The sequence below is a fragment of the Brachypodium distachyon genome, chromosome 4, assembly GCF_000005505.3.
Source record: "Brachypodium distachyon strain Bd21 chromosome 4, Brachypodium_distachyon_v3.0, whole genome shotgun sequence".
NCBI lineage: Eukaryota > Viridiplantae > Streptophyta > Magnoliopsida > Poales > Poaceae > Brachypodium > Brachypodium distachyon.
Genome location: NC_016134.3, coordinates 29,743,842 through 29,757,165, shown reverse-complemented (window position 1 = coordinate 29,757,165; position 13,324 = coordinate 29,743,842).

Here is a 13,324-nt window from a genome sequence, read left to right as displayed (position 1 = left end):
CGGCAACATCAATTGCTGGATAGACTTTGAAGAAGCTTTTGTCAGCAATTTCACTAGCACTTATAAGTGGCCAAATCGCCCTCAGTAGTTGTCCATGTGCAAGCAAAGAGACAACGAGACTGACCGGGATTACCTGACAAGATGGAACAACCTCCGCAATTCCTGTGAAGGGATAGTGGAGTCGCAAGCCATAGCGTGGTTTGCCCAAGGATGCCGGCATGGCAGCATGTTGTGGCAAAAGCTGCAAAGAGAGATGCTGGCCACTTTGTCTGAGATGATCAAGATCGCCGATATGTATGCGCTTGGTGATCCGACTCAGCCATCGCTGATGCCGGCAGAACCGCAAAGGGAGCAGCCGACATACAATCCTGGTGGGGCATTCCGGAGGAACGATCATCAAGACCACCGCACCAAGAGAAGGGAGGACAGGCCGGATTACCGGTATGGGCCAGCCCATGTCGCCGCAATTCAGGATCAACCTGATGCCGGCTCTAGCCAGCGTCAAAAGACTGGAAATCAACTGTGGGTCAAGAAGGGAGAGCAAAAGAAGCCCTGGCAAGATAAGTAGAAGTATACGTTTGAGGTGATGCTGGATCAGCCTTGTCGTTTTCACACGACTAATCCCAGCAAACCGGCAAATCACACAACCTGGCAATGCACCTGGATGCAGCGGGCCGAGAAGGGTGAGGCAAGTCGGCTGCCCCCTCCTCCACCGCTCATAGGCGCTAACGCCCAGATCCAGGGACCCCCTCCGGCAAACGATGCTGTCAACCAGGTGGAAGACCAAGGTATCCCGGAATATGCCGGAAGAAATGAGTACAAGGAGCATCACCAGAGCTACATGATCTTCATCACGGAGCCGACTGACGAGCAGAGTCAGCGCAGGCGAGAGATGGAAGTCAATGCTGTGATGCCGGCAGTTCCGAAGTTTATGTACTTGTCAAAACAGGAGCTCAACTGGAATCGGGCAGATCATCCCAAGGTCATGCCAAATCCTGGTGGATATGCTCTGGTGGTTGACCCGACACTCATCGGGCTCGACATTAACGTCAAGTTCACTCGGGTTCTCATTGATAATGAGAGCAGCATAAACATCATGTACCGGGACACGATGCTCAAGCTCGGCATTACGGATAACATGCTTGAGCCTAGCCGGACTACCTTTCATGGTATTGTGCCGGGAGTGTCTTGTGCCCTAGTAGGCAAGATCCGAGTTGACGTCTTATTCGGCACCAGGGAGAACTATCGGACCAAGAACCTGGTATTCGAAGTGGTAGACCTTAGCAGTCCGTACCATGCGCTACTTGGCAGACCGGCATTGGCCAAATTCATGGCAACTACCATACATAAGCTATCTGAAGATGAAGATGCCGGGGCCAAATGGTATCATAACCATTACTGGCAACTACAAGCGTTCGATGGAGTGCGTGTCGGCAGGGTCTGCTTTGGCTGAGTCACTAGTCATCGCTCGCGAGAAGAAGAAGTTACAAGAGGCTGTTGCGTTGGCCCAGGCGGCACAGATTGGCCTGCCGGCTATGACCAATCCCCATGAAAGTGTGGCTTTTCAGGCAGCCAAAGAGATGAAGAAGATACAGGTCGACAGTGAGTCCCCGGACCGCATCGTCATCATTGGTGCCGGCCTGGGTGCCAAATAGGAAGGCGAGCTCACCAACTTCCTCCGTGAGCATCGGGACATCTTCGCATGGTCAAATCAGGACCTGCCGGGTGTGCCGAGGGAGCTGGCTGAGCACTCGTTACATGTCAGACCAGACACAAGACCGGTGAAGCAGCCCCTTTCGTGGAAGTATTGCATCCCGACTGGCTGGCAAACCCGGTCATGGTCGAGAAGAAGAAAGACGACCCAACTACTGCCAAGGTGTGGCGCATGTGTATCGACTACACCAGCCTAAACAAGACATGTCCCAAAGATCCTTTTTCATTACCTCGAATCGATCAAGTGATCGACTCCACTGCCGGGTGTGAGTTGTTGTCTTTTGTAGACGTGTACTTTGGTTTTTACTAGATACTGCTGAACCCTAATGATCAAATAAAGACATTATTTATCACCCCGTTTGAGGCTTATTGCTATCGCACTATGCCGTTTGGTTTGAGAAATGCAGGGGCTACTTATCAAAGATGCATGCAGAAATGCTTGCATGATCAACTCGGCAAAAATGTGCAGGTATATGTCGACGATGTCGTCATAAAAACCAAAGAAAGCGCCACGCTGCTGGATGATATCCGGGAAACATTCGCAAATCTGAGGAGATTCCAAATGAATCTAAACCTGGCCAAATGCACATTCGGTGTGCCGGCAGGAAAGCTGCTTGGGTTCCTGGTATCAAGCCGAGGTAATGAAATGAACCATGTGAAAATCGCCGTTATAGAGAGAATGAAACTGCCAAAATGTCTCAAAGATGTGCAGAAATTCACTGGATGCCTAGCATCGCTAAGTCGTTTCGTCAGTCGGCTGGGTGAAAAGGCAATGCCCTTATACCAGCTGATGAAGAAAACCGACAAATTTGTGTGGACGCAACAGGCAGAAGTAGCCTTTCAAGAGTTGAAGAAGATGATTGCTACGGTGCTGATATTAGCCTCGCCGATGGAGAAGGAGCTGATGTTGTTATACATAGCAGCAACAAACCGAGTCGTTAGTGCCGTCATAGTGGTGGAAAGAGATGTAGACGACAAATCGGTGCAAAGGCCTGTATATACTTGAGCGAGGTGTTATCGTCGTCTAAGCAGAATTATCCCCATTACCAGAAGATGGCATATGGCATTTATATGGCGGCAAAGAAGCTGAAGCATTATTTTGATGCACATCAGATCCGGGTTATATGTGAGGCGCCCATCTCGGAAATTATGTGCAATAAAGATGCAAACGGCCGGATAGCCAAATGGGTTATTGAGTTAGCACCCTACACGCTGCAGTACGACAGACGAGATGCCGTAAAATCTCAGGCTCTGGCGGATTTCCTAATAGATTGGACCGAGTTGGAATATGAACCACCGCCACCCGAAACTAGCTACTAGAAGATGCATTTTGACGGCTCCAAAATGAAAAGTGGGCTTGGTGCTGGCATAGTCTTAAATTCGCCTAAACGCGACCAACTTAAATATGTGTTGCGGATTCATTTTGCAGCGTCCAACAATGTCGCCGAGTATGAGGCACTTGTTCACGGATTGAAGATGGCAAAAGAAATTGGAATTCGCCGGATTCAATGCTTTGGCGATTCCGACTTAGTGGTCCAGCAAGCCTCTGGCAATTGGGATGCCTTGGAAGCCAATATGGCGCTGTACCGCTTTCATGTTCAGAAGATTAGTGGCCATTTCGAAGGGTGTGAATTTCATCACATACCACGAGCGGAGAACGATGCAGCCGACACTCTGTCGAAGGTTGGCTCAACGTGACAGGCCATCCCGGCTAGTGTGGCGTTGGAACATTTACGCAAGCCATCCATCAAGCCATCACCCGAATCAGAGTCAATATTTATCCCGGCGAGCTCAGAAGATGGCGATACTCCAATGGACATTGACAGCGGCAGTGGTTCTGGTGACCCGGGGACTAAGCGCCCTAACTCGGCGGAAGCAATGGCGGTTGAGCCAATGGAGATAGATGCGTCAGACGAACCGGTTTTTGCCACTCGTCCCGTGCTGGTTTGGGCACAACCGATAATGTCCTACCTCAAAGATGGGAATCTCCCGGAAGAGGAAGTGTTGGCAAGGCAAATTCAGAGAAGGACGAAGGCATACACTATCATCAATGGCGAACTATACAAGAGAAGTGTTACTAACGTCTTGCAGCGATGCGTTGAGCCGGCAGAAGGCCAAGATATACTCCAGGATATTCATCAGGGAGAGTGCGGTCATCACGCATCTTCAAGAACGCTGGTAGGCAAGGCATTCCGACACGGTTTCTACTGGCCGAGTGCGCTACAGGAAGCATTGGACATGGTCCAGAAATGCAACGGTTGCCAGAGATATGCCAGCAAGATTCACATGCCGGCATCTGAGCTCAAGACTATCCCAATTACTTGACCGTTTGCTGTGTGGTGTTTAGATATGGGGGGACCCTTCAAGCGGGCATGAGGAGGTATGACACATATCTTGGTCATGGTTGACAAGTTCACCAAGTGGATCGAAGTGAAGCCGATACGGAAGTGTGACGGCAAGACCGCGGTATCATTTCTGAAAGACATCATTTTGAGGTACGGTTACCCGCACAGCGTCATCACGGATAACGACACAAACTTCGCGGAGGGACCTTTCGCGCGATTTTGCACGGAAAAGAAAATCCGGCTAGACATCGCCTCCGTGGCACATCCTCAGTCCAACAGACAAGTTGAGAGAGCAAACGGCATGGTTCTAGCCGGCATAAAACCTCGGTTGATTAAGCCACTGGAACGCACTCTAGGATGCTGGCTAGATGAACTCCCGGCTGTGCTATGGAGTCTCAGGACGACTCCAAATCGCTCCACAGGCTATACGCCATTTTTCCTCGTATACGGGGCGGAAGCTGTCTTACCAGCTGACATTGAACATGACTCGCCGCGAGTGACCATGTATACGGAAGCCGAGGTAAAAGAGGCCCGAGAAAATGATGTCGACCTGCTCGAAGAAGCACGGGAACTGGCTTTATCTCGGTCGGCCATCTATCAACAACACCTAAGGCATTATCACAGCCGGAAGGTAAACCCGCGAGTGTTCCGAGAAGGAGATCTCGTGCTCCGACTTGTACAGCGCACAGCCGGCATGCACAAACTGTCGCCTCCATGGGAAGGACCCTTCATTGTGAGCAAAGCGCTACACAATGATTCCTACTATCTTATAGATTCGCAGGATCCCAAAGCAAACAGGATGGATCGGTCAGGCGAGGAGACCAGGAGGCCATGGAATGTAGCTTTGCTTCGTCCGTTCTATACTTGAGAGATGAGTATTTGTATCGTTTTTTCCGTATGTTGAATGTTTTGAGACAATGGAATTATCCGTCGGGTTCTTAAAAGGGACTCGGGGACTTACATGCTATTTAAGTGTTGAATTGCATTTATCTATTTGTATGTCGGCATGGCTTAGTTGTGTAATCTTATGTCGGTTTAGTAGTGTGTCGATATTGAAAATCCCCTCTATTACTTCGCTGTTGTCCGCAACCCGGCTTCATGGCAAGCTAGAGATTGGGTACGAGATCGTTGGACACATGAAAAACGACCGCGGAAACAAACAAAGAAGCGAGCCGAGATGCGTGTTGTTTTACCTAACCCGGCATTTCATTCCTATCTCGGATGTTTCCAAGCGAGTTTGTTGAGTTTAATTTTTTGAAAGGGTTGTTCTATGACTTCGTGATTCATACGCCGAATGCCGACAAGGCAGACAAAGAACCAGAGTCATAAAATTTCACCAACAGAAAAAATAGACTCGGGGACTCGGTTGGGAACTCGATATTTAAAAGACTTAAGCAAATTAAAGATATTGTGCTTCAAAACCAAAAGTATCTCGAACTGTTTACATCTGCACCCGGCATCCCGGGGATCTGATAAGCTTTAAAGTGTTTTTTCGACATATTTAAGACGAGACAGAAGGATTGTTGGTGCCGGCACTCGGAGCGTCTGTCGCGGTGGAAGCCGACTCGACCACAATCTCCTCGTCGACGTCCTCTTCATCTTCCTCGGCCATTTCTGCATCTGCCTCTGATACCGGACCCTCCACAAATTTATGCACATCGGCATATTGAATAAAGGAGTAGGCCCGCTCCTGCCGCTTCGCGATAAGCTTCGGGTCTGAGAGGAAGGGGGAGCCAACACGCATCGACTGCAGCACGTCGAGGTTGATGCCGTCGTACCAAGAAAGTACGAACGACAAAGCCTCGTCGGCACCGATACGAGCGGCCGACTCCCGCCACTCATTCAGCCGGTCCTCCACCTCCAGAAGGCGTTTTGCCAATTCCGGGATGCCGGTCGGGGCTTCTTCTCTAGGCCAAAGAGCTCGGAAGGCCCGGATGCCGGCATTGAGCATGTTTACCCCGAAAGATTTCAGAGGCTTGACCCAGCTCGGAATGCTGACCAAGTAATCCTCCAAGTCATATTCCGAGGGTACTGCGCTGGCTGGATCCCTCCTTTTACGAGCCTTGATCACGACAGCTTGAGCAGTCTCGATAGATTGTGGAAAAAATTCTGACAAAGACAAAAAGGACGTCATGAGTCTCGGAATCCTATTGCTGTTCTCGACAAATGATCAAAGGGAAAAGATTTGGACAAGGGCAACTTACTAGTCAGCATCGCGTCGATTCTGATGAGATCACGCCTGCACACGCTAAGCAGGCGGGCGTTCTCGGCCTTCTCCTCCTCAGTAGCAGTGGTGCGGGTCTCGACCTTGGCGACAAGATCCTTGCATTTTTGCACCTCGCCTTCTAGACAGATCTTCTCGTCAGCTTGGGTAGAGAGAGCCGAGGTAAGATGACCTACCTTGGTCTTGTGCGCCTCTGCCTGCGCTTCGAGCTGCGCCTTCAGCCGGGCCACTTCATCCCGGTGCTGCTCTTCTAGCCGAGTCTTCTCATCTGTTTAGCAGACGTATGTTACAGAAGCTTGAGTTTAAAATGGATGAAACCCGGGATAAGGATAAGATTATACCTTGCACTTCAGCGACGCGCTTCAAGAGCTCCGACACTTGAGCATCGTCCCCGGCTGTGAACAGAGCACATATCAGTTTTCACAGTACATTAATACTCGGATGTAGTTTCTATGTCGGTGGAAATGTACTTACTCTGGCTCTGGTGCTTGGCTAACAGAGCCTTGTGCTCCGCCGCCAGCTTCTTGTGTTTTGCCAGCAGGACTTTGAAGGTGGCAGTGCGCTTGTTCATGCAGGTCTGCAAGACAGTAATCAACAATTAATTCTATTGCAGTGGGAGGTCAACAGTTATTAGCTTCAGGCCGACTGTTCTGAGCCTGGCCTGAATCTCGGGGAATAAGTGTTTGAAGTTTTTAAGCTTCAGGCCGACTATTCTAAACCCGGCCTGAATCTCGGGGAATAAGTGTTTGAAGTTTTTAAGCTTCAGGCCGACTATTCTAAACCTGGCCTGAATCTCGGGGAATTGTGTTTGAAGTTTTTAAGTGTTGCAGAGTGTTTGAAGTTTTCTAAGATAAGCTTCAGGCCAACTAATTCTTACTCGCCCTAAACCTCGGGGACTAGGAACATGGATATTAGAATTAGAAGTGAAAATCTTCAAAGGAGTTTTTCGTACCTCTGCGGCTCGGCTGGACTCAAACAAGGCGACCCTTGCCTGGAACATCCGGGCCAACACGAACTCCGGAGTCGCCGCCATAGGTGCCGGCCCCACCAGAGGGCTCTACCACGCCGTCTACATGGTGTCGGAGTTCACCTCATAGCTATCGGCGATGTTCCAGTCCTTTACGAACTGGCCCATCGACCCCCAGCCTTGCCCGCTTCTTGTTCTAAGGGGAATCCCCTAGTTGCCCCGGGCAGACTGTGAGCTGGAGGAACTTGGAGGCGCTTGTCCTGCCGGGATAGCGGAGCTCATAGTTCTCCTAGCTTGCGCAGCCGCTAGTTGGGTAGCTTGCGGCTGCGGCGGCGGCGATGGCGGTGTTGATGTCGTCTGCGGTCCTTGGGGTTCTTGGGGCTGTGTGGCCGGCTGCTGAGGAGTCTCCGGGACCAGCGGCTCCGTTTGCATCTCGGTTGCTGCCGATGAAGGAGCAGCCTCGGCTGCCGAAGTTCCGACTGCGGACGTCCCGGCTTGTGTGACGCTCGAAGCGTCCGTGCTCGGGCCGACATCCCGGACGGGGGATGTCAGATCCGCAACAGTCTCGGTCTCTCCTGTGGCCTGAGTTGCAGGCTCAGCACGAGGAGATGGAGCTGCCGGGATCTCAGACGCAATGAACGTCTGAGACTGAGTGGCCGTCAGAGCCTCCCTGCAGGAATGAGAGTTGGTTATTTTCATGATAGTTAAGAAGAAAACTAACATCAAGCATTGAGATGCTGTAAGCCTTACCCAATGACCATGGGCTTCGGCTTTGGTCCACGACAGGCGGTTTTCTTCCGCTTTACAGTTCTTGGAAGATCCTTCTCGGCGATGCGTTTTTCACGGGCCAGCGCAGCAGCAGCCGCTGGACCCGATGCCACAACATCGGCGGGATCGTCCGAGTCAGCTGTTCTCGGATTAATGCAGGTGTGAGCATTTTAATAATAAGTGTTCTAATAACTATGAGAGGATGCCGGAAGTCATTACCTTCGATGCGACGGGGCCCGGCATGAGTGATCGGCATGTGATCCTCCGAGTCCGGATCTTCATGGTCGATGGTCACGCGTTGGCTCCCAAAGCGCTTCTCCGGGGATTTCCCGTCTTCATTGCGCTGAAGGATAAACCTCTGCACAAAGAAATCAAGTTGTGCCGAGATAAGTCTTTGTCAAATGAAAGCCGGCATAACCATATGTCGAATGAGAACTGAAGACACAGATAAACAAAAACTCACCGGGGGCGGACGGTGCTTCCGGCTGTACGCCGGCATACCCCATTCCCAGCGCTCAGGCAAACTCGTCTTCGCGATCGCCTTAACTCGGCGTCGGACTTCAAGCTTGTCTAGCCGGACGGCCGACACCCGGTTCGGGTTGAACTGGCCGCCGTAGAAACACATCTTGTGTGTTCGGCGTTGGAGCGGGCACAACCGCCGGTACACAAAGGTTGCTAGCAGGTCATCGGCCGTCATCCCGTGTGCTTTGAATTCGAGGATGCCGACATGGATTTTGTTGATCTCGGGAAGGGTGTCCTTCGGATCATCATACTTCCAATTCTTCTTCTCCTCCGAAGGGCTGACTACGAATCTTGGCAGATTAATCTTGTCGCTGTCGGAGGAGTTCTTGATGTAGAAGAAGGTCTTGAGCTATTTCTTGCAGGACTCAAGACCTTGGATCCAAGGAAAGGCCGAACCTCAGCAGAGTATGATGGTGGCGGCGCCGCACTGGGTCATGGGCTTAGCGGCGCTGGGATTATTTTTGTCGGGAAGAACTTGGGGCCGGAACATAAAATATTTGGTCCACAAGTCGATGGAAGGCCAGAGGCCGAGATAGGCTTCACAGCAGGTGACAAACGCCGAGAGAGTAAGGATGGCGTTTGCCGGAAGGTGGTGCGGCAGAAGGCCAAAGAAATCTAAGAATTTCCTGGTGAAATCACTAGCCGGTAGAGCAAACCCTCGTTCAAAGTGAGCAAGGAAGACGACATGCTCACCAGATTCGGGTGTCGGCACGATCTCGTCGTCGGGGGATCCGGCACTCCACATCTTCCGGAATCCGCCGAGAGCGGCGGAGCCACTCGATGTCCGCTGGGGAGACGTCGGAGTCTTCCCAGCTAGCTCGCTCCGAGCCTGTCTCCTCCTCGGTATGCTGAGCAGCGGGGTCGACGGCGGTGGCGTCACGGGATGAAGAGGCCATTGCTCAAAGAATAGATCTAGGGTTAGGTTTTACGGCGAAGAGGCGGTGGCGCAAGGCTTGAACGGGCAAGAAAAGCGGTGGCGGAGAACTGAGCTAGCGCGCGCGAGGATGCGGCGGTGAGTTCGGCCGCTGGGAGCTAGAAGGCGCAGTAGCAGAGAAGCTTGGAGCTCACGGTAATGGCGGAGCGCACGAAGAACAGAGGAGAGCAGAGAAGAGCGAGGGCGTTGGGGGAATGCGAAGGGTTTTCAACCTCGCCCCCTCCCCTTATTTATACCCACAACGCACTAATGCGGCGCTGATCTTCCGCGCCCACGATCTCTGTGGCCAACGGAAAGGCCACGCACGATCATGGGGGCAATCAACCCCATTAACGCGCACGCGCTTGGTTACCGCGCGGCGTGGCACAGTAAATCCCGTCAAACTCGGGAGGATAAGGATCCGCGTGGGAACCGATATTTCCCTCTTAATGGCCTGTCGGTTTTACTGTCCGATGGGACGACACGCTCGCCTCAAAAGGCGTGCCGGGACTACTTTGGGGTTTATCTTCCCGTTATTTAAGCGAAGTGCAGAGTACAAGCGATAGGTGGCACTAATGTCGGCAGAAACGAGTTTTCTACTATCGGCCATGAAGGAGAAAGGAATCTCGGCTTAGAGCTGAATAAGCGCACCGACTCAATATGTCGGAATAACTTGATCTCGGCTAAGTGAACTCGGGGTTGTCTCGGCATCCTTTTTGGCTAAGCCCTGGTGAGCTTCGGTGGTTTGTGTGTGGGAAACTGTCGTGGCCCGACATTCTTCCCTGTCGGACCGCAACAGCTTCGGGGACTAGTGTCGGGGGGATGACCCCAGGTAGGGTCAGTACGACACACATTAGCCGAGATGACGAAGGCAAAGCCGGCACAGGCATGTACGCCGACATCTTTAAGCCGAACTAATACAAAGCCTGCATTAAGTGTATGCCGGCAAATCTATCTTGTCTTATGTGATTGCAGGATAAGGACGAGTACTCTGATCTCGGCCAGCGCCGAGATCTCTCAACGGTCTTATCCTCATCGCATGGCGCAAAGTAAAGCAGCGCTATCATTATCACGGGAAAGCAGTCGCTGCTTACGTTGTGGTGCCAGGCGACTGCGCAAAGAAGTATCGAAAGAGAATCAATGACGGAGGCTGGCAGGAGGCTGCAGTACTTGTTGCCAGACGCTAGTAAAAGTAAAGTTGTCTTGTCCCCTACGGTGCCACCCGGAGGGAACCAAGGCGCGTGCCCGGCGGAGCCCGTAGAAGATAACGTTAGCCTTTGGTCCACATGTCAGTGTGACATGGGCGGTCCATAAATAGGAGCACTACCCGTCCCTGGAGAGGGATCCCCACACTTAGACATCTAAGGTTTTCCCCTTCTTCTTCTTCTTCTTCTTCTTCTTCTTCCTTTTCTTCTTCTTCCTCAAAAAAACTGCTCAAGGAGCACCATTGTAGATCTTGGTATCTCGACTTATACAACAAAGCAGGAGTAGGAGTCTTACCTCGACAAGAGGGATCCGAACCTGGGTAAGTCTGTGTGTGCTCGTGTGTTTGTGCGTGTTTCTCATCACGTCCTCCCTCCTCCGGTTCCTCATTCGTCCATTGGCCCCAACATAAGCCATTTTATGGCATCTGCCGTGACACCATCACGACAAAAAGTCTACTATTCCTCTCTTTCCACTGAGGCCAGGCAATAAGAGCTGCCATTGCAATCTCCTTGTCTTTAGAAGCAGATTTTGGCCCTGAAATGATTTGCCTCCACCACGTTTCATAATTTTCTATTCAACCATTTCTTCAAGAGAATCTATACATAGTGCTCCAGAACAACCATCATCTGTTCTACATCTTCACATTTGAACACACATGCCACAAATTTATTAGCAGTGGTGAATATATAGGGATGTGGTAGCTTCGTTGCTCACATTGAAAACAAATGCCACTCTTTAGTTTTTTTTGGGCCCAGCCCAAAGGAAATCCTTTTGAGGTGCAATTAATGGAATAGGCACCGTGTGGCTTACTAATTAAAGACTTTTATGAACTCTTGTAGTAAGCAATTGAACTAAATACAACATTGCTTATGGTCTTGTGAGTCTATTATGCATTGAAGCGAGAATTGTTCCGCCGTATGTGTGGCTTATATGTCACATCTACTTCAAAGGCGAGATTTGCGCTCCTTCCAGAGCTGTTAGGCAACGAGGATGGCAAGCAGGAACCCTTGGAAGTTTTGCCAGAGACGAAAAGCACATGGTCATAGAGGGCGACCAGAGCTAGCTAGGGGGCGAGAGAAGTTGAGGGGCATCCAATCCACTGCCGAGGGACATTCCAAACCCGCTTTGAGAACCGGCAGTCAAAGAGGAGGTGGGCGGCAGACTAGCGGAGACAACGACGGATACCTGGCAATTCAGAGTATGGGGCCAATCCCTAGCCGCTAGCCTGTCAGCGGTCCAAAAGCGGCTTTTCGGTGCCAACCAAGCTGTGTCTAAAGTGTGTTATCTTTGAAGGTCCTAGATACTATAGAACTAACAACTTTGGTTCAATTGCGAGGAACAACCTAATGCTGCAATGCAGATGCTCTATGCCTCGCCGATGGGTTCTTCCCTTTTGCCTCCTACTCCCATGTTACTATCCAAACATTCAAAATATTTACTCATTGTTTGATAAGTCGGCTGCTAGAACTTGTTGTGCTGTGTTGAAATGGAAACATTATATAGGGGGTCACACGCTCATGCTTAATTATGGTAGTAGTACTGTAGGTCTGGAACTCTGCCATTCATTCAAATATACTAGTGAAATTAATCCTTTTTTTTTATCTCCAGTCATGTGTTGGCTCATAGATTTCTACAGATATCTGACAACCATACGAGATGACCCACACTTATGCAAGTACGGAGTACAAAAGGAAAGTAACTCACACATTGAAGAAAGAAGTTATCAGTGCGACTGATGCTGGAGACGCATGGTCTTTTTCTATTCAACTACTTCTCCAAGATCATCTCTAGTGCTCCATGATCGGTATCGGCTCTGCTAGCTATCTATGTACATATAAGATGTGGTTGCTTTATGAGACTGTAACAGTAACAGCTTAAGCTAATTTGCATGAGTCTAGCGTCGCCTGAAGCAACTTCTTTCATAGTTAATATGAAGAAAAAGATCTTTTAGCTTTGGTCATGAGCTAATGAAGTTAATGAAGTTGCTCATGAGCTTCCGCGCGCTTGGCGAAGCAGAGTGCCGCTTCATCTTGGTTTGATATCCTCCCACCTAACATTGTACTTCTTTTGATGTCTGATGTAACTTCCTTTTTGAATGAGTAATGAAGAGATAGCGTGTGGTCCAGCAGCAGGGTCTCAAGCCGATGTCTATCTTGATGCATCTCTCTTAGTTCATCTTTTCGATTGGACATAAGAATTTGCTTTCCAAATTAGACGGGTCGGGTGACATGTATTACCATGTCAATGTAAAAAAAACTTTGAAGTTATATGTATGGAACAAACAAAGTGTTAGGTGTGTTTTGGATTGAAGTCAAATGATGGAGTCCAGGGAGAATGCTGTCTAAAATCTCTAAGTTCCCAGAGGGCCTATTGCAAAAATATCTTGACACCTTGCAAGGGCAGAGACCAATGTTTTTCCCTCAGATCGAGGGTTCACTATTGCTCCTATGAGATTTGTGAACATCATCGTAAACCTACAATTCCTACTTGCACATAGGTTCAAAGGATTGTGCTGTGAAAAATTGAGCCAAATAGTCTTGATCCCCAACTCAAAATTTGATCCGCATCCAGAGATCTATTTCTCCATATCTCCCTGGAGTAGAACCCCAAGAATGGTCACCAACCTAATACAGTCATGCAGGGTATCTTGGATATCCCAATGGGTT